Raw genomic sequence first — 23,996 nt, 5'->3', positions numbered from 1 at the left:
CTAAGGAATTTCCTAATTGACATAATCTACATTGCGTGTGCAATGCAAAAAATATCATGTCCCCAAAAATCTCACAAGTTTGCAGGTATGCCATTTCTAATCAACAATTATGCTCTCCCACTTCTCTCATGCTCTTCTCTTGTTATCTGCAATATATGATAGTACTATTGATATTTTGTGTCATTAATTGAATTTTTACCAATGGACATATGCAGGAAGATTGAAGTGAAAAGAATTGATGCATGTCTCTTGGCCATGAAGAGAAATATTTTGAGTCCTAGACCGGAGGAGCCAAAGTCTCCGAGGCAACCGTGATAGAAGCTGATCTCGAGGTGATGCTTGCTGTGAAGGTTAGTTTGGCTCTTTCTTTGACTTTATCTTGGAAATTGCAAAAATATTGTGGTCATTTTTTTTCTGACTTCGTCCAATTTGAAAGCAACACATAAGTTATAGTCTCGTCTATATTGTTATGCTAAGATGGCTACATGCAGCCATGACCTCTTTTGGTGTCATACATATTTGCACAAACCTCCTATCGCAGTACTGAACTTTAAGGCCTGAGAGCGTATACATAACCTTTGGTTTTGGTGACTTATCTTACAACTATAATAGACAAATTTTCACTACTATATGTTTCATTGTATGATCATCCCAAGAAGAAGTAACGATTTTGAGTGCTAATCCAGAAGCTTAATTTTGTTAGTATCCTTAATTCCAAACCCATATTCTATTGAACTTCCATGTTTCATGCTGCACATATTTATAGAAATTCCTATGATCCAACCGGAAAAGTAGACGGCATGGCAATGTTGTGGTGTTTCTCGCATCTGCTATTTGCCCTGCAAGGTTACTATGTTTGTCTCAAATAAGCAAACAAATTTATAATCTTTATTTTAGCTTATAAGATTTTCTCATGCCAGTTTTCTGTTGATTCATACAATGGTTGATTCAGACCTCATCTGATACAAGAGAGCCGATGCCAAGGAAAGTTAATAAACCAACTAACAACATAAACATTTGCGTACAACCCTCGGTATAAATGTGAATTATGATTTCTGTCAACTAACAAATGGTTCAAGATAAAGAGATCAGGTTTTATGGTTTGAAATATACAAAAATATTGATTACAAATTTGCAATTGAATAATCATGTTTGTTATTACTTCTATGTGGAGATTAGTCTGATATCATTGATCAGAGGTACAAACATACACGATTCTTGTTGTAAAGCAGTGTACGATGAAGACTTAGATTCGACAATTATGTGATCTGTAGTGTGCTATGCAAAACGCATAGCTTTGGACCCAACTTCTTTGGTTGAATTAATCCTCACAATGGCGTTTCCACTTTAATTTATAATTCTTGTGTTTCCTGCATATTCATGTTTTAGGTTACTGCTTAATGAAGGATAGTTGTTGCTCCTATGTTCATAACCCAGTGGTGGCTATAAATCAAAGTGAGCTACAGACGGACACACGCAATTGTAAGAAAGTAAAATAGTATTGTCAGTCAATAGAGTGCCTGCTTAGTATCTTTCTGCCATGGTTTACTACTTACTACCGATTGGAGAATCTCTTATTTCAAAATGCAAAGGAAACATGCATTAAACAATTTATTTCAGTATATTTTATCTTTCTCTATAATTTATCATGGGCGTCGGTGTGTCTCACGGAGTGAGGTACCATTGAAGAACAACCAGACCAGATTGGTGGTCGACGACAGAGGCATGGCCTAATGATATGCCTAGGTGTAATCCCTTCTAGAATTTTATTACATGCCATAATGCATTGATTTCTTTAGATAATAAATGTTGTAAAAAAATCTGAAATATTTGAACCGTCTATATTTATTTTTATTTTCTCAAATATTCCTAATATCTTTCCTTGATATATTTATTTGTAAATGTCTTGACATAAGCCTTTTTGGGAGAGCTTTTTAGGAGCCAAGAGGAGGACACGATCAATCACAGAACATGTATCCACCAATAAGACCCAATTCAAATCTTCTACACTTGATGCAACAACTTGGACCAACAACTCGATTAGACCTAAGAACCTCAATGCACTATTTTTTAATGATCAACCGGACTGGATTTCTCTTTTCAGTTCCATTATTCTACAAAATGGAGGAGGAAGGCACAAGCACAAAGAAATAAACAACAAGTCAATTAGACCTAAGAATATAAAAAGTGAATTTTAAGATCAATTGGACCAGATTTCCCTCATCACTTGCATATTCTTTCTCTACAAAGTGGGGGAGGCAAGAACAAGCACACAAAAAGCATGATACATCAAAGCATTGCAAAAAAATGTACAAATTACTTTATACCCCTAATAACTAAGAGTCAAGTAGACGGGCGCAGCAACGCGCGCCATCAACGATCTAGTTATTACTTAAAATGTTGCCATAAATTAGCAAGTACAGATAAGTATTTTTTAGGGGCAAGTACAGATAAGTATACTGGTCAAATATCTCTCAACAACCATACAGGTTCAAAGCTTACAAAAACATTCAGGTTCAAACATAGAAGTGCATAGCCGTTATTACAAAAAAGTTAACATGTAGCATAAAAGATAATCGAGATGTCCTAGATTATAGGAATTGTGAGCAGATGCCCACAATTACATGATCGCACAAACACACACCCTACCTTTATGAGCACCTCTGAGACACTGAGCCGACATCATATCTTGAGATTGACGAAGTCATGACAGACGCCTCTTAGTTTTTTTTGTTGGCGAGAAAACTTTCCTCGATCTATTCATCAACTGTGAAGGTAGTACAAAGAACACCATAAGTAAAAAATACATTCAGATACATAGACCACCTAGCGATGAATACAAGCACTGGGGCGAGGACAGCGGGAGCGAGCCGAAGGCGCGCCGCTGTCTTCACCCCTTCCTCACTTGAGTGGGGCAAACCTTGTTGTAGTAGACAGTCGGGAATTTGTCGTGCTAAGACCTCATAGCACCAGTGCACCAGATCAACAACCGCCGCCGACGAAGAGATGCGTAAATCGGAAGGATCCAACGTTTTTTTGAACATCTACTATAGGGTAAAAACCCCACAGTCCTTTATTAAGTCAAAAACATAACAAAGATGTACAAGGCAGGTCTATAAAGGTTACAAGGCTAAACTAGGTTAGAGGGAACTTACATTTACAAGGGGGCATTAACCCAATATACAAGCCTATGCTTAGTGTTATCCTTGAGCCTATGAGACAACAGAAGAATATCATGTACAAAATTACATCGCCAACTAGAAAAAGTAGACCGTGCCCCTCTGAAAGTTCTCCCATTCCTCAGGATCCAAATATTCCAGGCAGCAGTGAGCATGACCTCAAAGAAGAAGGGATGGCCAAATCTCTGTCTTGCTTGGGAAAAGGATACAACCTATAGACACATGAACACAGATGAACAAAGACATGATCCACATAGATCCACTGAAGACAAACACTGACCAAATCCCATGAGATCCGCTAGAGACAAACCTCCACACCCCCTCCGACGATGCTACAAACACCATCAGGACGAGGACTAGGCGGGGAGAAATTTATTCTGTCTTGTGAGACTCGACGTTGTATCGCCTCCCTAAGCAGGACACAAACCCTAAGAGAACTCAAAAAAGCATGAAATGTAGTTGACAGGACGTTTCCTCCAACTAAACGAACATCACCGACTCATCCTCCTCTATACCGAAAAAGGGTTTCCCCCACGCTTTGTATTCCAAAGCAACCAACACCGATACAAGGAACGTTGGGGCAAGCAACACATCAAGCCCAAAGAAAAAGAAAAAAAAATGCCAACAATGGCAGCTCGACAAAGTGCGAATGACCCGCCACCACTACGCCCTCCAGAAACAAACTACCACAGCCCGAGGCTCCGAACCGCCATGCACCAAGCAACACCTCCAAGAAGGAATGCGACGCCAACGACGTTGCTGCGCGGACTTGTCCTAGGGTTTCCCCTGGCACGCGGAGGGAGGTGGGGGATGGATATCACCGACACCCTCCAAGAAGGAATGGTGGCACCCACAGGTGTCACCGCATCAGAGCCAAAGAACCGGCAAGGATTTCTCCCGCACTCCAACGCCACCACCCAACGGACCGGAGCCAACCAGCCAGACCGCCACCCACCACCATGCGCCAACGCGGTAGCGCCGCCACCCACGCCACTAATACGTCTCCAACGTATCTATAATTTTTGATTGTTCCATGCTATTATATTATCTGTTTTGGATGTTTAATAGGCATTAATATGCTATTTTATATTATTTTTGGGACTAACCTATTAACGGAGTGTAACATCCCAAATTTTCAATTTGGAATGTTATACATAGGTCATCATATGCATATCATATTTTATTTGTATTTTGGTTTTGATCCTAGAAATTCTAAGCAACTCAAGGACCCACGGAGAGAGGTGGGGATTTCATTTATTTTCATATTTGAATTTTCTCCAATTTGAAAAGAGGATCATTTTGGTTTTATTGTTTTTCTCTCTGAAATATTTCCAATATTAAAATAAAGAGAGGAGATAAAATGACTTCTCTAAAATAAAAGAAATATTGGAGGAAAAATGTTAAAATCAAATAAATATTTTAATTGGATTTTATTGCTATTTTATTTGAATTAGAAAAACATGCATTTTTCAAAATTGCACTCCTAGCCCAAATAAATGTTCACTTTGTCCTAAATATTATTGGAGGACCGTGAAAATTTATTTCAAGATTTTTGGGATATTTATTTTTATTTATTTACCTTGTCGGTTAAAAAACGAAACGACCTATGGGCCGTGCTCGAGCGGGACTCCTGCCGCTCGACCCCTTTAAAGGGCAAGGCCCGATGCCACCACGAGCCTAAGCCGCTGCCCCGCCAAACCCTAGTGCCGCTGCCTCGATCCCCGTGCCGCGCCGCCACCGCCCGCTGACGCAGCCGCCCCGCGCCATGTCGCCACCTCGCACCGCCACCGCCCGCCAACGCCGCCGCCCGGCACCCACGCCGCCGTCGCCCCACACCGCCGTCGTTGCCCCGCCTCGCCAGACTCGCCTCGCCGCCGACCGCCGCCGCCGTCCGCCGGAGTTCGCCGCCGCCGCCGCCGGTTTTTCGTTCGGTTTAGGTAAAAACCATTCGTTTTTTAAACCCTAGATCGGCATTTTTAGACTAGATCAGTTTTTCTGCGGTTTAGGTTAATTTGCGAACGTTCGTTCGTTAGCTCGTTTTAATGAACGAATTCGTTCGTTTGCCTCTGTTAGCGGATGTTCGTCCGATAGATTTTTCTTTTTCTGTTTTTTGCCAGGGACCTATCCGCGATTATTTTTATCGCAGATTAGCCCCTGATATTCAAACCCTCGCAACTTTTTAACCGTTCATCCAAATCCAGTGAAACCAGCGCCAAAATCTTTGTCTCGAGCCCCCATTTCCGATTAATCAACTTGAATAGGATTTTGACAAATTAAAATTGGTGTTCAAGCAGATTTGAATTCAAACTTCTTTTGATCGTAGTTTGAGTTTTGTAGCTCCGATTCGATTGATTCCTTTTGCAAATCGAAGCTCTTTATTTGAAATTTGAGATTGGATCTTCTTATTTGAATTTTACCTGTGCATCTATGCTTGAGTGCTTATGTATGCTATTGTTTGTTTGCGATAGAATTCCCGGAGTGCGAAGCGTGCTACTACGAGTCTCTAGGGTTTGCAGATCGTCAGCAAGGCAAGTAACACTTTGATCATATCTTTGTTACCCAGTTTTATGCATTAGTTCCAATCCTCAAACATTACATGGTTAAGATCTGATTAACATGTGGGTTTGGGAAGTAGATGATGAGGTAGAACCTATTGTCCTTTTATTATCAAACCCTTGGGAGTTAGTTCTACGTTATGCTCAGGTTGCTATGCTATGCTCGTAGACGTGGATTGGTTGAGTGTATCCATGACAGATGTGAGAATTGTTAATCAATGGTTAACTTCAGGTGGCTACTTAAATACACATCTGGGTGGATTGGTTGCGGGCACCTGGAGAATCCAGTGTTGTCCTAGGATATCCCTAAGTACCCGTGTGATAATCCGACGATTCGCCACCCAAGCTCAAAGGGATCATAAGATTTCTCATGCTAGAAACTTCCGTGTGCAGCCACAAGCTATTATGGGCTCTAGCATAGTTGAGTAGGTTATATGACCTCTTTTAGTGGTGGGCTAGCAGATGTAGGGGAAAGTAGGTGTAACTGTCCACCCAGAGTAAAGAGTTAATGTTTCTGAAAGACCGTGTCTCGGTCATCCGTTTCTCAAACACCATGTAGTGCGAGAAATCCAACGGAGGTGATCGAGTCTTGTGGGGAAAAGTGCGCAAACCTCTGTAGAGTGTACAAACTAATCATGGTTAGTAGAGTCCCCGGTTATGGACATCTTGAGTATCTGGTTCTTGGATTATCATGTTGATCTCATCACTCTAAATTAAATTGTTGGGTAATTGATACTGTTTAATTGGGATTGAGTTGGAGGAACCCATAGATCTTTCCACCAGCCATATATGCATGTAGTGTTAGCATTTATCTTGTTCATTGCTCTACAGTGTTATTTTGCCAGGATATTCCATGTGCTGACCCGTTTCGAGCTGCAACATATCATGTTGCAGACTTTTCAGACAAATAGTAAGGTGGGCTAGGTCATTGTCGTTCACTCAGCTATGCCGTTGGAGTTGATGGACTCGCTTTATCTTCCAAGCCTTCCGCTGTTATCTTATTTAGATGGCCTTAAGCCATATTATTGTAATAAGTTCTCTTTCGAGACATTAGATGTAATAAGTGTGTGATTGAGACTGTTATAAATTCTTGAGTACTGTGCATGTCAGCATCACCGATCCAGGGGTGACACTGATGCACAGAGACTTGACTGTTTGAGGTCAGGTTGCTACAAGATGGTATTAGAGCACATGCTGATTATAGGACACGACCACTAAGTTAAACCATAGGTCACTCTTCTCTACTCATTTATGACTCCTCTCCCTTTTCCACTCTATAGGATGGCAGACTCAAGGAACAAGTTTACACAACCGGATGAAGACACACCTTTTCAACGACACTTGAAGGAAGTCACTAGGTACCTGAACATCGGAATACCAAGCTTCACCGGGACCTACATCGCCACTTTACCAGAAGAGGAGTGTTGGATGATTCGAGTTCAAGTTCCAGGAAGGACATTCACCCCAGTTACTGAGCCCATAGAGTTTTCCTTTGATGCACCAACCTGGAGTCTAGGAAAGAGCATGGCAGCCCACATCGCCATGACGCATTGGCGAAGTTTATCACAAGGATCTTAAGGACACTATCTACCAGATATGTGGGTGCCGAGATGAGCAATGGGAGATGATAAGCACCAGGAGGGACATGTCCATTGCAGCTTTAATCCAGGAGTTAAACCAGCACATTCGTCGCCAGGGGAACCAGATGTGCGCAAGCATGATAGATCTGAAGAAGGTGATGACCAAGAACATGGAGCTAGAAGAAGAACTCAAGTCTACACACGACGGATATGAGGAGGAAATGGCAATACTAGTGGAGAAGAATGACGACCCGACGAGGAAGCTAGGAGTATTCCTGGGAGACCCCGCGCCAGGAGGAGATGACGACCATTCCAAGGACATCCGCTCTGAGGACTACATCATCATCAATGACACTGATTCTGACCCTGATAGTAGTGATGATGATTATGAAGACGAAGCTGGAGAGGATATCATGGAGTCTTCCACCAATCAAAATTTTTAGACGACCACCATATGATTAGTAGTATTCCCCCCATGTACATAGTAGCAGTCCAAGCACTTTTGTAATGGTAGTTAGATCGTTTTATGCCCTTGTTTGAATTGATTGGTGTGATATGAATGTGTTTGTCTCATGTGCATATGGGTAGTGTTTCCCCCTTAGATCTCATTCTATTCTGTTTTCTCACCTTTTCTAAACCCATCAGATGCCTCTGAGACGTGACAATGGATTTCCTTCCCACCAGAGCTCACTCAGTTGATCCAACAGCAGAATACCTTGATGCAGCTACTAGTTCAGAACTAGAACCAAGGAAACAACAACAACAACCCACCACCACCACCACCTGTTGATGACTTAGCCCGTTTCCTAAGGTTGAATCCGCCAGTGTTCTCTAGTAGCACCGAGCCGATTATTGCAGATGATTGGCTCCGTAAGATTGGAAGGGAACTGACCACTGCAGGATGCACAGATGCGGAGAGAGTGCATTTTGCCGCACATCAGCTTGATGGACCCGGAACATCATGGTGGGAGAATTTCACAGCCACTTATCCCATTGACACTGTTACATGGGATCAGTTTCAGCAGGCTTTCCGCACTGCCCATGTTTCAGCAGGAGCTTTGAACATGAAGAAGCGCGAGTTTCGCAACTTGCCAAGCAGGACGCACAGTGGGCCAATATGTGGATGAGTTTAGTAATCTATCATGCTATGCCCCTGATGATGTAGCTACAGATGCCGCTAAGCAGGAAAAATTTCTGGAAGGACTGAATGATGAGCCGAGCATGCAGTTGATGGTGGCAACATTCAACAACTACCAAGAGTTGGTAGATAGAGCTCTTATGATTGAAGGGAAGCATCAGCAAATAGAGAGCCACAAGAGGAAGTATGGACAAGGGAAGTACAATTCAGGAGCTCAACAGAGACCTCGTTTCACCCCGAACTCGGGAGGGCACGTTCACCATAACCATGGAGGCCACAATCTCAATGGAGGAAGTTCGCATAACCATAGTAGCCCCAAGAATGGGAATGGGAATGGAGGAAGCAGCAGCCAGAACCACCCCAACCTGGCAATGCCCTCCAAGAAGGATCTAAGTCACATTACTTGTTTCAAGTGCGGGAAGAATGGACACTACGCCACCGAGTGTTCTGAAGCAAAGAATGGAAATGGCAATGGAAGCTCTGGGAAGAAGCCCAACCCTTTCAACAGGGGACAAGTGAACCACGTTAACATGGAGGAGGTTGAAGAGCAGCCAGATGCAGTTATAGGTAAGTTTTTGGTTAAGTCATTTACTGCAATCGTTCTTTTTGATACTGGTGCGTCGCATTCATACATATCAAGGGGATTTGTGGATAAGTATAAGTTGCCCACCAAAGTTCTTAGGACACCCATGTTAATAAGCTCGCCAGGAGCAGAGTATATGGCAAGCACATGATATTTTCAGATGCCATTGACCATAGGTAGGCATGTTTTCCCCTCAGATCTGATAATTCTGGAATCTCAAGGGTTGGAAGCGATATTGGGCATGGATTAGTTATCGATGTATGGGGAAACATCGATTGCTCACCACCCCAGAAGGAAAAAGGATTAAGTATGTATCCAGGCATGCACCAAGGAGAACCCAAGTAAATTCTCTCTCAGGAGTTGTTCAGGAGGAAGTGCCTATGGTGAAGGATTACCCCGATGTATTTCCAGAGGAGTTACCAGGCATGCCACCGGATCGAGACATTGAGTTTTTAATTGAGCTACTGCCAGGCACCGGGACAATATCAAAGAGACCATATCAGATGCCCGCAAAGGATTTGGAAGAAATTAAGAAGAAGATTAAGGAGTTACTGGATAAAGGTTAGATACGACCAAGTTCGTCACCTTGGGGAGCCCCAGTGCTTCTAGTGGAGAAGAAGGATGGATCATTAAGGATGGTTTTCGATTATCGTGCGTTGAATGAAGTGACGATCAAGAACAAGTAGGCACTACCGATGATCAATGATTTGTTTGACCAGTTGCAAGGAGCTAAAGTTTTCTCTAAGATAGATCTTCTATTAGGTTATCACCAGTTGAAGATTCGAGAGCACGATATACCTAAGACAGCTTTTACCACAAGGTACGAGCTATACAAGTATACTGTTATGTCATTTGGTCTGACTAACACGCCTGCCTATTTCATGAACATGATGAACAAAGTGTTTATGGAGTTTTTGGATAAGTTCATTGTGGTGTTCAATGATGATATATTGGTTTACTCGAAGAACAAACATGAGCATAAGGAGCATTTGCGTTTAATTCTTGAGAAGCTCAGGGAACATCAGTTGTATGCCAAGTTCAACAAATGTGAGTTTTGGTTGAAGGAAGTTGGTTTTCTTGGACATGTTATATCCGGAGAAGGAATAGCAGTACAGCCTACCAAGGTTGTTTCTGTGACTAAATGGGTGGCACCCACATCAGTTGGAGAGGCCAGGAGTTTTCTCGGACTCGCAGGATATTATCGGAGGTTCATTGAGAATTTCTCCAGGATTGCAAAGCCCATGACAGAGTTATTGAAGAAGGACACCAAGTTTAAATGGACTGAGGAGTGTGAAGCTAGTTTTCAGGAGTTGAAGAAACATTTGGTTACAGCCCCGATGCTGATTCTTCCCGATCAATGAAAGGATTATCAAGTGTATTGCGACGCTTCACGTCGAGGACTTGGGAGCAGTGCTTATGCAGGAAGGAAGAGTTGTTTCATATGCCTCACGATAGCTTAAACCTCATGAGCTGAATTATGCTACACATGATTTGGAGTTAGCAGCCGTAGTGCATGCGCTGAAGACATGGAGACATTTTCTCATCGGAAACCACTGTGAGGTATACACGGATCATAAGATTTTGAAATATATCTTCACACAAAAGGAGTTGAACCTCAGGCAAAGGAGATGGTTGGAGGTCATTAAGGATTATGATATGAAATTGCACTATCATCCCGGAAAGGCTAATGTAGTAGCAGATGCGTTGAGTCGCAAAAGTTATGTTAATTACCCAAGGAGTTAGCAGAAGATCTTCATGAGCTAAGTTTGGAAATAGTTCCGAGAGGTTATGTAGCAGCATTGGAAATTCAGTCCACTTTGATGGGTAAGATAAGAGAAGCCCAGAAGACTAACTAGGAGATTGCCGAGATAAAGGAAAGGATGAGTAAAGGAAAGGCTAAAGGATTTCGTGAGGATAAGCACGACACTTTCTGGTTTGAGGATCGCATATATGTGCCTAATGACCCCAAGATCAGGAAGTTGATTCTGCAGGAGGCCCATGATTCGCCGTACTCAATTCACCCAGGGAACACTAAGACGTATCTGGATTTGAAGGAAAGTTTCTGGTGGACAGGAATGAAGAAGGATATTGCCGAGTATGTAGCAATATGTGATGTATGTCAGAGAGTTAAGGCAGAGCATCAGAAGCCAGCTGGATTACTACAGCCATTGCTGATACCCGAATGGAAGTGGGATAAGCTTGGCATGGATTTTATCCTTGGATTGCCCAGGACTCGTTCAGGCTATGACTCTATTTGGGTTGTAGTCGATCGGTTGACGAAAGTAGCTCATTTCATCCCGATGAAGACCACTTATACGAGTGCTAAGTTGGCAAAGATATACATGACCAGGATCGTGTGTCTGCATGGAGTTCCGAGGACCATCGTACTGGATAGAGGAACCCAGTTTACCTCAAAGTTCTGGAATCAATTGCATGAGACTTTGGGTACTAGGCTAGAGTTTAGTACAGCCTTTCATCCACAGACAGATGGACAGACCGAGAGAGTCAATCAGATTCTGGAGGACATGTTGAGAGCTTGTGCGCTAGATTATGGATTTAGTTGGGATGAAAACTTGCCGTATGCAGAGTTCTCTTATAACAATAGCTATCAAGCCAGTTTAAAGATGGCCCCTTTCGAAGCTTTGTCGAAAGGAGGTACAGGACACCGTTATTGTGGTATGAAGTTGGAGATCGACAGTTGTTCGGACCAGATTTAATCAAAGACTCTAAAGAGAAGGTTAAGTTGATTCGTGACAGACTCAAGGTAGCCCAGTGCAGGCAGAAGAGTTATGCAGATTCGAAACACAAGGAGACAGTTTGCAAAATCGAAGACAGAGTATACCTTCGTGTGTCCCCGCTTCGAGGAGTTAAGCATTTTGGAGTTAAGGGAAAGTTAGCACCACGTTTTGTAGGACCATACTGAGTTTTGGAACGTATGGGAGAAGTTGCTTACAAGATGGAATTGCTAGAAGGATTTTCAGGAGTTCATGATGTGTTTCACGTTCCCAGTTGAAAAAGTGCCACACAGAGATGGCCGATATTCCTCTGAGAGATACAGTGCCACTGGAAGTGATTCAGCCAGATAGTGATTTGACTTACGAGGAGAAACCTGTCAAGATTCTCGAGTTTGCCAACCGAGTCACACATGGCAAGGTTGTAAAGTTTTGCAAAGTTCTGTGGAGCCACCATACCGAGGAGGAAGCCACCTCGGAGCGAGAAGAAGACCTACGGAAAGACCACCCACACCTGTTTTCTAGCCAACCCGAATCTCGAGGGCGAGATTCATCTTAAGGGGGGGGGTAGGTTTGTAACATCCCAAATTTTCAATTTGGAATGTTATACATAGTTCATCATATGCATATCATATTTTATTTGCATTTTGGTTTTGATCCTAGAAATTCTAAGCAACTCAAGGACCCACGGAGGGAGTTGGGGATTTCATTTATTTTCACATTTGAATTTTCTCAAATTTGAAAAGAGGATCATTTTGGTTTTATTGTTTTTCTCTCCAAAATATTTCCAATATTAAAATAAAGAGAGGAGTTAAAATGACTTCTCCAAAATAAAAGAAATATTGGAGGAAAAATGTTAAAATCAAATAAATATTTTAATTGGATTTTATTGCTATTTTATTTGAATTAGAAAAACATGCATTTTTCAAAATTGCATTCCTAGCCCAAATAAAAGTTCACTTTGTCCTAAATATTATTAGAGGACCGTGAAAATTTATTTCAAGAATTTTGGACTATGTTTGATATTTCTTTTTATTTTTTACCTTGTCCATTTAAAAAACGAACCAACCTATGGGCCGTGCCCGAGCTGGACTCCTCCCTCTCGGCCCCTTTAAAGGGCGAGGCCCGAGGCCGCCGCCAGCCCAAGCCGCTGCCCCGCCAAACCCTAGCACCGCCGCCTCGATCCCCGAGCCATGCCGCCACCGCCGCCGCCCGGCAACCCCGCCGGGCTGCGCTGCGCCGCCATCACCCCACGCCGCCGTCGCCGCCCCGCCTCGTCGGACTCGCCTCACCGCCGACCGCCGCCGCCCCGCCTCGTCGGACTCGCCTCACCGCCGACCGCCGCCGCCGACCGCCGGAGTTCGCCGCCGCCGCCGCTGTTTTTTCGTTCGGTTTAGGTAAAAACCGTTCGGTTAAAAAAAACCTAGATCGTTTTTTTAGATTAGATCGGTTTTTCTGCGGTTTAGGTTAATCTGTGAACGTCCATTCGTTAGCTTGTTTTAATGAACGAATTCGTTCGTTTGCCTCTATTAGCGGATGTTCGTACGATAGATTTTTCTTTTTCTGTTTTTTTTCACCAGGGACCTATCCGTGATTATTTTTATCACGGATTAGCCCCTAATCTTCAAACCCTCGCAACTTTTTAACCGTTCATCCAAATCCAGTGAAACCAACGCCAAAATCTTCGTCTCGAGCCCCTCTTTCCGGTTAATCCGCTTCAACGGGATTTTGACAAATTAAAATTGGGATTCAAGCAGATTTGATTTCGAACTTCTTTTGATCGTAGTTTGAGTTTCGTAGCTCCGATTCGATTGATTCTTTTTGCAAATCGAAGGTCTTTATTTGAACTTTCAGATTGGATCTTATTATTTGAGTTTTACCCATGCATCTATGCTTGAGTGATTATGTATGCTATTGTTTATTTGCGATAGAATTCCTGGTGTGCGAAGCGTGCTACTACGAGTCTCTAGGGTTTGCAGATCGTCAGCAAGGCAAGTAACACTTTGATCATATCTTTATTACCAAGTTTTATGCATTAGTTCCAATCCTCAAACATTGCATGGTTAGGATATGATTAACAAGTGGGTTTGGGAAGTAGATGATGAGGTAGAACCTTTTGTCCTTTTATTATCAAACCCTTGGGAGTTAATTCTACGTTATGCTCAGGTTGCTATTCTATGCTCGTAGACGTGGATTGGTTGAGTGTGTCCATGACAGATGTGAGAATTGTTAATCAATGGTTAACTTAAGGTGGCTACTTAAATACACATATGGGTGGATTGGTTGCGGGCACCTGGAGAATCCAATGTTGTCCTAGGATATCCTGGAGTACCCGTGTGATAATCCTACAGTTCTCCACCCAAGCTCAAAGGGATCATAAGATTATTCATGCTCGAAACTTCCGTGTGCAGCCACAAGCTATTATGGGCTCTAGCATAGTTGATTAGGTTACATGACCTCTTTCAGTGGTGGGCTAGCAGATGTAGGGGAAAGTAAGTGTAACTCTCCACCCAGAGCAAAGAGTTAATGTTTCTGAAAGACTGTGTCTCGGTCATCCGTTTCTCAAACACCATGTAGTGCGAGAAATCCAATGGAGGAGATCGAGTCTTGTGGGGAAAAGTGCGCAAACCTCTGCATAGTGTACAAACTAATCATGGTTAGCCGAGTCCCCGATTATGGACATCTTGAGTATCAGGTTCTTGGATTATCATGTTGATCTCATCACTCTAAATTAAACTGTTGGGTAATTGATACTATTTAAGTGGGATTGAGTTGGAGGAACCTTCTCAATGTTTAACAACCACCATGATAGTTAAATAAAATATATTCCTTTGTTGTAGAGAAAAATTGGCTTTATGCAAAACAATTAACCATAGAGCTTTCCACTAGCCATATATGCATGTAGTGTTAGCATTTATCTTGTTCATTGCTCTACAATGTTATTTTGCTAGCATATTCCATGTGCTGACCCGTTTCGGTCTGCAACATATCATGTTGCAGACTTTTCAGACGAAGAGTAAGGTGTGCTAGGTCGTTGTCGTTCACTCAGCTATGCCGTTGGAGTTGATGGACTCGCTTTATCTTCCAAGCCTTCCTTTGTTATCTTATTTAGATGGCCTTAAGCCATATTATTGTAATAAGTTCTCTTTCGAGACATTCGACGTAATAAGTGTGTGATTGAGACTCTGTTATAAATCCTCGAGTACTGTGCGTGTCAGCATTACCGATCCAGGGATGACACTGGTGCACAAAGACTTGACCGTTTGAGGTCAGGTCGCTACACCGAGGGCCTAGTGCCAGTTTTTGTTTTTTTTGCCTTTTTTAGAGTTTTGCAGAAAAGGAATACCAAACGGAGTCCAAACGGAATGAAACCTTCACGATGATCTTTCTTGGATCGAAAGCAAACCAGAAGACTTGGAGATGAAGTTGGAGACACAACAAGGAAGCCACGAGGCAGGAGGGCGCGCCCAGGGGGGTAGGACACACCCCCACCCTTGTGGGCCCCTCGTGGCTCCCCTGACCTAGTTCCTTCGCCTATATATACTCTTATACCCTGAAAACATCGGGGAGAGCCAGGAAACCACTTTCCATCGCCGCAACCTTCTGTACCACTGAGATCCCATCTAGGGACCTTTTCCAGGGTCCTGCTGGACGGGGATTTGATCACGGATGGCTTCTACATCAACACCATTACCTTTCCGATGAAGCGTGAGTAGTTTACCATAGACCTTTGGGTCCATAGTTATTAGCTAGATGTCTTCTTCTCTGTTTGATTCTCAATACCATTTTCTCCTTAATGTTCTTGGAGATCTATTCAATGTAATATTCTTTAGCGGTGTGTTTACCGAGATCTAATGAATTGTGGATTTACGATCAAGATTATCTATGAATATTATTTTGTCTTCTCTGAATTCTTATATGCATGATTTGATGTCTTTGCAAGTCTATTCGAATTATCGGTTTAGTTTGGCCTACTAGATTGATCTTTCTTGCAATGGGAGAAGTGCTTAGCTTTGTGTTCAATCTTGCGGTGTCCTTTCCCAGTGACAGTAGGGACAGCAAGTCACACATTGTATTGCTGCCATCGAGGATAACAAGATGGGATCATATTGCTTGAGTTATTTCCTCTACATCATGTCATCTTGCCTAATGCATTACTCCGTTCTTTATGAACTTTATACTTTAGATGCATGCTGGATAGCGGTCAATGTGTGGAGTAATAGTAGTAGATGCAGGCAGGAGTCGGTCTACTTGACACGGACGTAATGCCTATGTTCATGATCATTGCCTTAGATATCCTCATAACTATGCGCTCTTCTATCAATTGCTTGGTAGTAATTTGTTCACCCACTGTAATATTCGCTATCTTGAGAGAGGCCACTAGTGAAACCTATGGCCCCACGGGTCTCTTCTCCCATTTTCATGTTGCTAGTTTCCGATCTACTATTTTGCAATCCTTACTTTCCGATCTATAAACCAAAAATACCAATATTTACTTTACCATTTATCTATCTCTACAAGACCTCACTTTTGCAAGCGATCGTGAAGGGATTGACAACCCCTATATCGCGTTGGGTGCAAGTTGTTGATTGTTTGTGCAGGTATTCGGTGACTTGTTGTAATGCCCCGGATTCGATGCGCCAGGTGTCTGCCCATTATTCGTCGTCGTTGCCATGTCTTTTGCTTGCATGTTGCATTTTGCCATGTCATCATCTGCATTTCATCTGCATGTTTTTCGAAACTTGCTGTCACATCCCTAGCTTCTGGTGTTGCCTAGTGTTTGTATCTTGCTTGCATCATGTTTAAATTTTTGAAACCTGAATTGAGGAAATTTGGAAGCCTCAAGATTTAATTCAAGAAGGGCAAAGGACCCTGGAAAATTGCATTCAATGTTTCTCAAAATGTTCTTATTAACTGTTTAATATTTTTGGCAAGGCTTTTGCACCAAACCAAAAATAATGAACATTTGTAAGAAATTTTTTGGGCACTGAATTTAAATCATTATTGTATTTGAATTTGGAATTATATTCATAATATATGGGATATATTTTCAAATAACTTTGAAATGTTTTATGTGCTGTTGGAAAAGTCCATCTAGCACCATAAAATTATTCAGAGTGTTTTGTCATTGTTTGAATTCATTTTGAATTCACAAGCAGTGGCAAAATAACTGGATAAAAAGAAACAAAACAAAAATTAAAACAGAGCAGAAAAACTGACCTGGCAGCCCACTTACCTGGGCCTCACCTGTGCTGGCCCAGCCCACCTCTTCCTCTCTCCTACTATCTTCAACCTCCTGCCAGTGGGCAGGAGGGCGTGTGGCCGCGGTGCGCACGCACGCGCTCGGCCAGCTCCTACTTGCCGCTGCCGCTGGAGGCTCCTACGAGCGCCACGCACCCCCGTGGGCCCCTCTCTCTCTCTCCCCCGTCCTCACCCTCTCCCCTGGATCTCTCTCTCTTTCACTCACCAAACAGGTTCGTCGCTGCCGACCGACACCACCGCGGCCACCAGCATCCCCATGCCCAGACAGTTAGTGCCCGAGCTCCGCCTCCTCGCGCTAAACCTCTCCACCGATGGAAGCGAGCCCGGATGGCCTCCATCGTCTCACCGTCGCCTTCTCCACCACCGGCCGCCGAGGATCTTCACCGTCAATTCGCCACCGTCGTCGCTTCCCCGAGCTCGCTGACCATCTCTACGCGACCCATGTGAGCCTCCGGTCGATTCCCCTCTCTTCCCCGCGTCATTTTCGCCTCGTAGCCGCCGCCGCCATTGAGGCCGAAGCTCACCTCTGCCTGAGCTCATCGCTGGCACGGCTCCGGTGACCTTCGGGTCCCGTGCGTGTATCCTCTGAGTTCGTGAGCACCCGTGGGTTCAGCAAGTGCAAGTCGTTGCTCGATTTGACCGCTGTGGCCCCGTCTCCGTCAGCTCCCGAGCTCCAGTCACCGCGATTGTTGTCGTCGCCGTCGTTACCGGCCTCCCCGCACCCAGCCACCTACACCACTGGATGCGGCACACATCCAGCTCGCCGTAGAGCCAAGCCGCATGCCCAGCCGACACCCATAGCATGATTCCGGCGCGCCTCCGCCGCGCTGGATGGTCGCCGCCGGCCACATTCCGGCGTGATGACGTGGCCGCGCGATTAGTGCTAATCACTGCCAGCTAACCAACCTATAGTCACTGACTAGTGGGCCAAGCACCCTAATAGTTTTAACTTAATCACTAATTAGAGCAAGTGCCACGGACATGTGGGCCGAGGCCTTAACTAATCTAGATTAGGTTTTGTTTAATTTTAATTAACTCCGTTAGTTAACCGTGTCACTGAAGTGTGGACCCCACACGTCAGGTTTGACCTGGACCGAACCGTTGACCTGCTGACGTCACTATGAGGTCATGCTGACGCAATAATTCCTTTCTGGAATTTAAATAAATCTTAAATGAGTTATTATTTTCAGAAAATGTCCAAAACTTCTACAATTCATATAAAATCAACCGTAACTTAGAATGAAATAAATTATATATGAAAAATGATCAGAAAAATCCAACCTGTCCATCTGTACCATTTTCATGCATGTTTGAACAACTTATGACCACTGTTTAGGGCAAATCAAATAAATGGCACTTGAATAACCACATATGGTGTTTGAATTTGAATCTTGGATTCAAACCAACTTCATTTAACCTGCTGCTAGTTGCATTAGCTCAAACCACATCATATTGCCATGTCATGATCATGCATCATATTGTGCATTGCATTGATTGTGTTCTTCCTTGTTTGCCGGTGTTTGTCCCCTCCCGATAGACGTGGTTCCGACGATGAGTTCGATGACACCGATGAAGAGCTATACTATCTTCAGAAGTGCCAGGCAAGCAAACCCCCTTGTTCATTCCGATACAATCCCACTCTCTCACTCCTGCTCTCTTTTACTGCATTAGGACAACAACGATTCATCTGTTACTTGCTGCGGTAGTTGAACCCCTTTATCCTCTGCATGACCTGTCATTGCCACAGTAAATAGATGAAACCCACTAGCATGAGTAGGAGTTGTTTGAGCCCTGATGTGCCTACTCATTCATGCTTGTTTGTCATGCCTGCTACTGCTTAGAGTTGAGTCAGGTCTGATTCATCGGGGATGAATCGGAGGTGTGTGAACATGTCCTACTATTGAGAGTTAAGTGTGTGAACACGATTTGGTAAAGGTAGCGGTGAGAGGCCATGTAGGAGTACATGGTGGGTTGTCTCATTGCAGCCGTCCTCAGGAACTGAGTTCTGTGTTTGTGATACATGAACAACTACTACCACACATTGGGATCCTTAATTGACTCTCTCGACTTATTAACCGACTCGATCTCTGTCCAGGAGTTGCAACTAGTTTCTGGTGTTTGTAGGTAGTGTTAGTAGTCTACCAAGTGGCACCCGGTACAGGTGGGCTTGGGACAGACTAGGCGCGGTGGCCCGGTGTACCAAGTGGCACCCGGATGGTGGACTTGGGAACCCTCCACACATCATTTGGGGCCGTGAGCGACACCCCGGCCGGATCTCCTTGCGGATGGAACCCGAATAGGCGATAAACCTGGACGAGAGACTTGTGTGGTTAGTCAGGTCGTGGCCGACACCCTCGCTGGGCTTCCGCTTGAAGGTTGCCGAGTACATGTCGTGTAAACGGCGGTAAGTGGTGAGAGCGTGTGTGAAGAAGTACACCCCTGCAGGGTTAATATGATCTATTCGAATAGCCGTGTCCGCGGTAAAGGACTTCTGGGTTGCCTGTACAGTTCATAGACAAGTGAAAGTGGATACCCTAAAATGCGCAAGATAAGCGTGAGTGCTATGGATGGCGTTCTCGTAGGGAGACGGGAGCGGATCCATAGTGGTGTATTGATATGGTGAATATGTGGACTCGTGTGCGCCACCTCAAAAGAGTTACTTGCAGTCGTAGTTTAGGATAGCCACCGAGTCAAAGCTGGCTTGCTGCAGTTAAACCCCACCATCCCCTTTGTTGATACTAATGCATATGTAGATAGATCTGATGTAAGTCTTGCTGGGTACATTTGTACTCACGTTTGCCTATTTTATGTTTATGCAGAGAGACTTCAGTCTCGCTAGTAATTCCGCGTGGACTTCGACGTTTAGCTTGTTACCTCAGCTACGATCTTGTGCCCTCGGCAGGATCTGGTAGATAGACAGGCTTCTCAGCCTTTTTCATTTGTAGATGTCTGTACTCAGACATGTTAAGCTTCCGCATGTGCTTTGACTTGTATGCGGTGATTGTTGGGTCATGAGACCCATGTTTGTAATATCTCGCTCCTCGGAGCCTATTGAATAAATACTTGAGTCATAGAGTTATGTTGTGATGCCATGTTGTATTTGCACATATCGAGCATATTGTGTGTATGTTATTGAAATGGTTGGTATGTGTGGGATCTAACTATCTAGTTGTTTATCCTTGGTAGCCTCTCTTACCGGGAAATGTCTCCTAGTGCTTCCACTGAGCCATGGTAGCTTGCTATTGCTCCAGAACACTTAGGCTGGCCGACATGTGTCCTTCTTCGTTCCTGTGTCTGTCCCTTCGGGGAAATGTCACGCGGTGTCTACCGGAGTCCTGTTAGCCTACTACAGCCCGGTTTACCGGAGTCCTGCTAGCCCAGCTGCTACAGCCCGGATTCACTTGCTGATGACCGACACGTTCGTTGTTGGGTCATGTATGCCTGTCCCTGTAAGTTAATGCCACTTTGGATTCACGACTAGCCATGTCAGCCCGGGTTCTTTGTCATATGGATGCTAGCGGCACTATCATATACGTGAGCCAAAATGTGCAAACGGTCCCGGGCCAGGTAAGGTGGCACCCGTGGGAATACCGTGCGTGAGGCCGCAAAGTGATATGATGTGTTACATGCTAGATCGGTGTGACATTGGATCGGGGTCCTAACAGCTTTGGTATCAGAGCCTGACTGCCTGTAGGATTACCAAGCCAAACTGGTCGAAGTTGAGTCTAGAAATTCTTTAGTTATATAAGGGAATTGATTGTGGGATGGAACGTAAGGCTCTTTTTACTCCTTTACCTTATGCCCTTCTGATCTGAGTCATACTATCTTTCCTACGGGGTTAAGAACTAGGCTTTCTCTTCCTTCTATCAGGATCACATGTTACTAATCAGTAGACTCATAAGTTTGTTGGATTTAAGCCTTGGTTCTACCTCCGTATATTAGCTGTTGATCTCGAAACCTTGATATTATGCTTCTGAGTGGTTATGCCACCATTTTTGTAGCTTGTCTCAAATCTTTTTGAGCATTTACAGCCGTTATGCTGTCCGAGTCATCCCAGGTTTCTAAATAGTCTGATGCATTTGCAAATCCCTTCCTCTGGTTTTGATGTTCTTTTAGGCCAGGTTAACCACACATAACGGTGAGTTGAGGTAATCTATTGCCTCGACGTATATGTTGGAGCTATTATTATGACCCTAGATGTCTAGAGTATCATCTAGTAGTCTAGCCATGTTTTGTGATCCCAGTGTGATGACTCTGGCCATCATTCCCGAAAGCATCCCGTGATGCCACTTAGTTAGTAGGCATTCCACTTCTGGGTTTTGAGCCCGAGATTCACCCTACTTACTTCATGTTGATGGTGTTGCTAGTGCCTTTAGGATATTAGTAACCTTTGCGATAGTCCTCGAGGTCTGTGGTATTTCCTTCTTCCAAATACCATGAACTGCCTATGGCAGAAGTTCTTTTGAACCAAAAGATCACAACCAGAGTGCTCTTGATGAGTTCTCGATTCCATGTTGTGACTCTGCCAGTTCTACTTTTCAGCATGGGTTATCCGGAAGAAATATGTTGAACTTGTTCGACATACTAATCTATGCATCCACAACTCAGAAAGATATATGTTCCTTTGAGTTGTCCCTCTTTAGTTGTTTTCTGACCTTCGTCTATCAATTGATAGTCAAGAGTGTGTGTGTCTTCATTCATCGATGCCTATTATTCTTGTGTTCCGTCAAGCCATTCTATCCCAGAATGACTAGGAGAAATAAACTCCAGTACCCTTTTCCATTTCCAGGATTGGGTCAAAGCAGTTGTGTTCCGCAGATCAAGTTGCAATCCAGCTTCTGGTCTGTTCTACCTTGAAGTATTACCATCTTTATATCAGGAATATCATGGGAATTGCACACCCTCTTATGAATTCTTGATGCAGTGATACTTCTCGCCCTCATTATTCATTTCTCGGCTCCCGTGTTGTTGCAACCGGAATGGCGACAAGTGAATCATGATGTGTGAAATCTATACTGCTAGCAACCCCGTTGCTTGGTAGTTAAAGGACAATAATTTCATTCTTAGTGTATTCGTTCTTGAATCATCATTCTAAGATAGATCGTGCTACCTAGTCCTTATTTCCGGTGCACCTTTTGATCAATGAGTTGGGGCTATGCCAATCCCTTGCTTATTTGATCATCTCGTCTTGCCCTGAAAAGCAAGATTGTTCTCGAGCTTAATAGCATATCGGTGGTTCATGATTTTTTGATTATCTTCTCGGAAGTATCACCAGGTTGTCACCTGACTGCTATGTTGAGCTCGTGACCAAGTTGGTTTTCGAAACCACCCTTTCTCTAGGAATCCGTGTCGGATACCCTCAGCTAGTTGGTTAAGCTAAACGACAACTTGGAGAGTTGGAAGATAAAAGCTTACTTAACTTAGTTCATTCCAAAGGGATATCCTTGTGTTGGTGTGTTAGTTGAAGAAAGATGATATCTTCATTGATTGATCCTCGTGGTCAATTCCTGGATCTATTGTCTTACCAAACCTTTGATTTGCATATGGGCTATCGTCAAATCAAGTCAGAACCAACGATATTGGTAATGTTGTCTTACTTGTGGTTGTTTCCTCGAGCATACACCATTATATCTTTTGGGTCTGACCAATGCTATCACCGTGTTCACATGATGGTGGAAGTCCAGTGATATGGAAATTCCGATGAGTTGCTGTTGAGCCCATCAGCAACATTTTGTCTCCCCCATGATTCATGTTGAACATCAACCTAGTGTTGGAAACTTTGTAAGCAATGCCTTCGTGCTCCGTTCATGAAGCCTATGCTTGGATGGAAGAAGTGACTTCCTCTAATTCATGTGCATTTGGTGCAAGTTGCCGCCGTGGGTTTGAGAAAGGTTTGTTTTGTTTCCTCTAGAATCGTCCCAAGTCAGTCATGCATGTGCAAAGTATACTATGGTTTGGTAGATTAATTACCTCCACTCCATATGTAATCCGTAACACCCCAAGCCACCGATTGATTTGTTCAAGGAGAAGGAGTTCCTTCATAAGAGCTAATCCGGACTTATGAATGAACTTCGATATCCTCAATGATGGTTCCCTACCAGAACTCGGTAGTGTTTTATTGTAAGACTACCATGTGATCATGTTTGTCTGGAACAGCGTGTTCACACGTGTGTAGCAAAACTAGCTCATGCTTTGGAGCTTGCTATCGTAGTTCATTTCCCGAGAATCTCGCAACGTCATCTCGTCGATTTGTGTTGCAAACTTTCTTTTTTCTTCCTAGACTCGATGAGTCTGGAATATCCTGACACCAACCAGATCTGAATCTTCGGCAGATATGATGGTTGGAACATTTCCCAAGAACTATAATATTGGTCCCTCGATAACCGGTAAAGTGGATGTCCTGGCCAACACACCCAGCCGGAAGACCTATTATTGTAGTATTTTGTTTGAAGAAGTTGGCCACCTCCCCATAAGGATTTTGTAGGATTTACTCCCTTGTTGTCCCTTATGGATTTTCGTGTCCCCGAAGTCCGACCTTTTACTTGATGTTTCTGGGTACCAAACCATATGAATGGTATACACTAGCACATCAAGGAGAACATTAGAAGCAGAGTGCTAAATGTCTCTTGGTCGATCATCTAGATTTTGTCCCCTTGGTCTCGCTAAGGTGAAATCTGAGAAGGTGTTATCTTCCTTTGCATCTGGATCCTCCATCACCATTCATCATGGTAGTAAGTTGTGTTGCCAGGATCCTTGACACGGATATTGGTAAAACCTTGATGAATATGGAAATGCTCAAGTTCTTGAGAGCACACGCAAGTAAAATCATCCCTTGTGTTGTTTTCAACAAGGTAATCCACATCATCCATTCTAATCTGGGTATGCCATTCTACCAAACCCCTTCCAACGATCGCTCGAGAATTGCCTTAGGCTGGTATAAAGAGTTTCGATGATCTCTGAATCAAAG

This window comes from Triticum aestivum, chromosome 1B, assembly GCF_018294505.1.
Source record: "Triticum aestivum cultivar Chinese Spring chromosome 1B, IWGSC CS RefSeq v2.1, whole genome shotgun sequence".
Classification (NCBI taxonomy): domain Eukaryota; kingdom Viridiplantae; phylum Streptophyta; class Magnoliopsida; order Poales; family Poaceae; genus Triticum; species Triticum aestivum.
The sequence above is the reverse complement of the archived record's forward strand: the minus strand, read 5'-3'. Positions refer to the sequence as shown.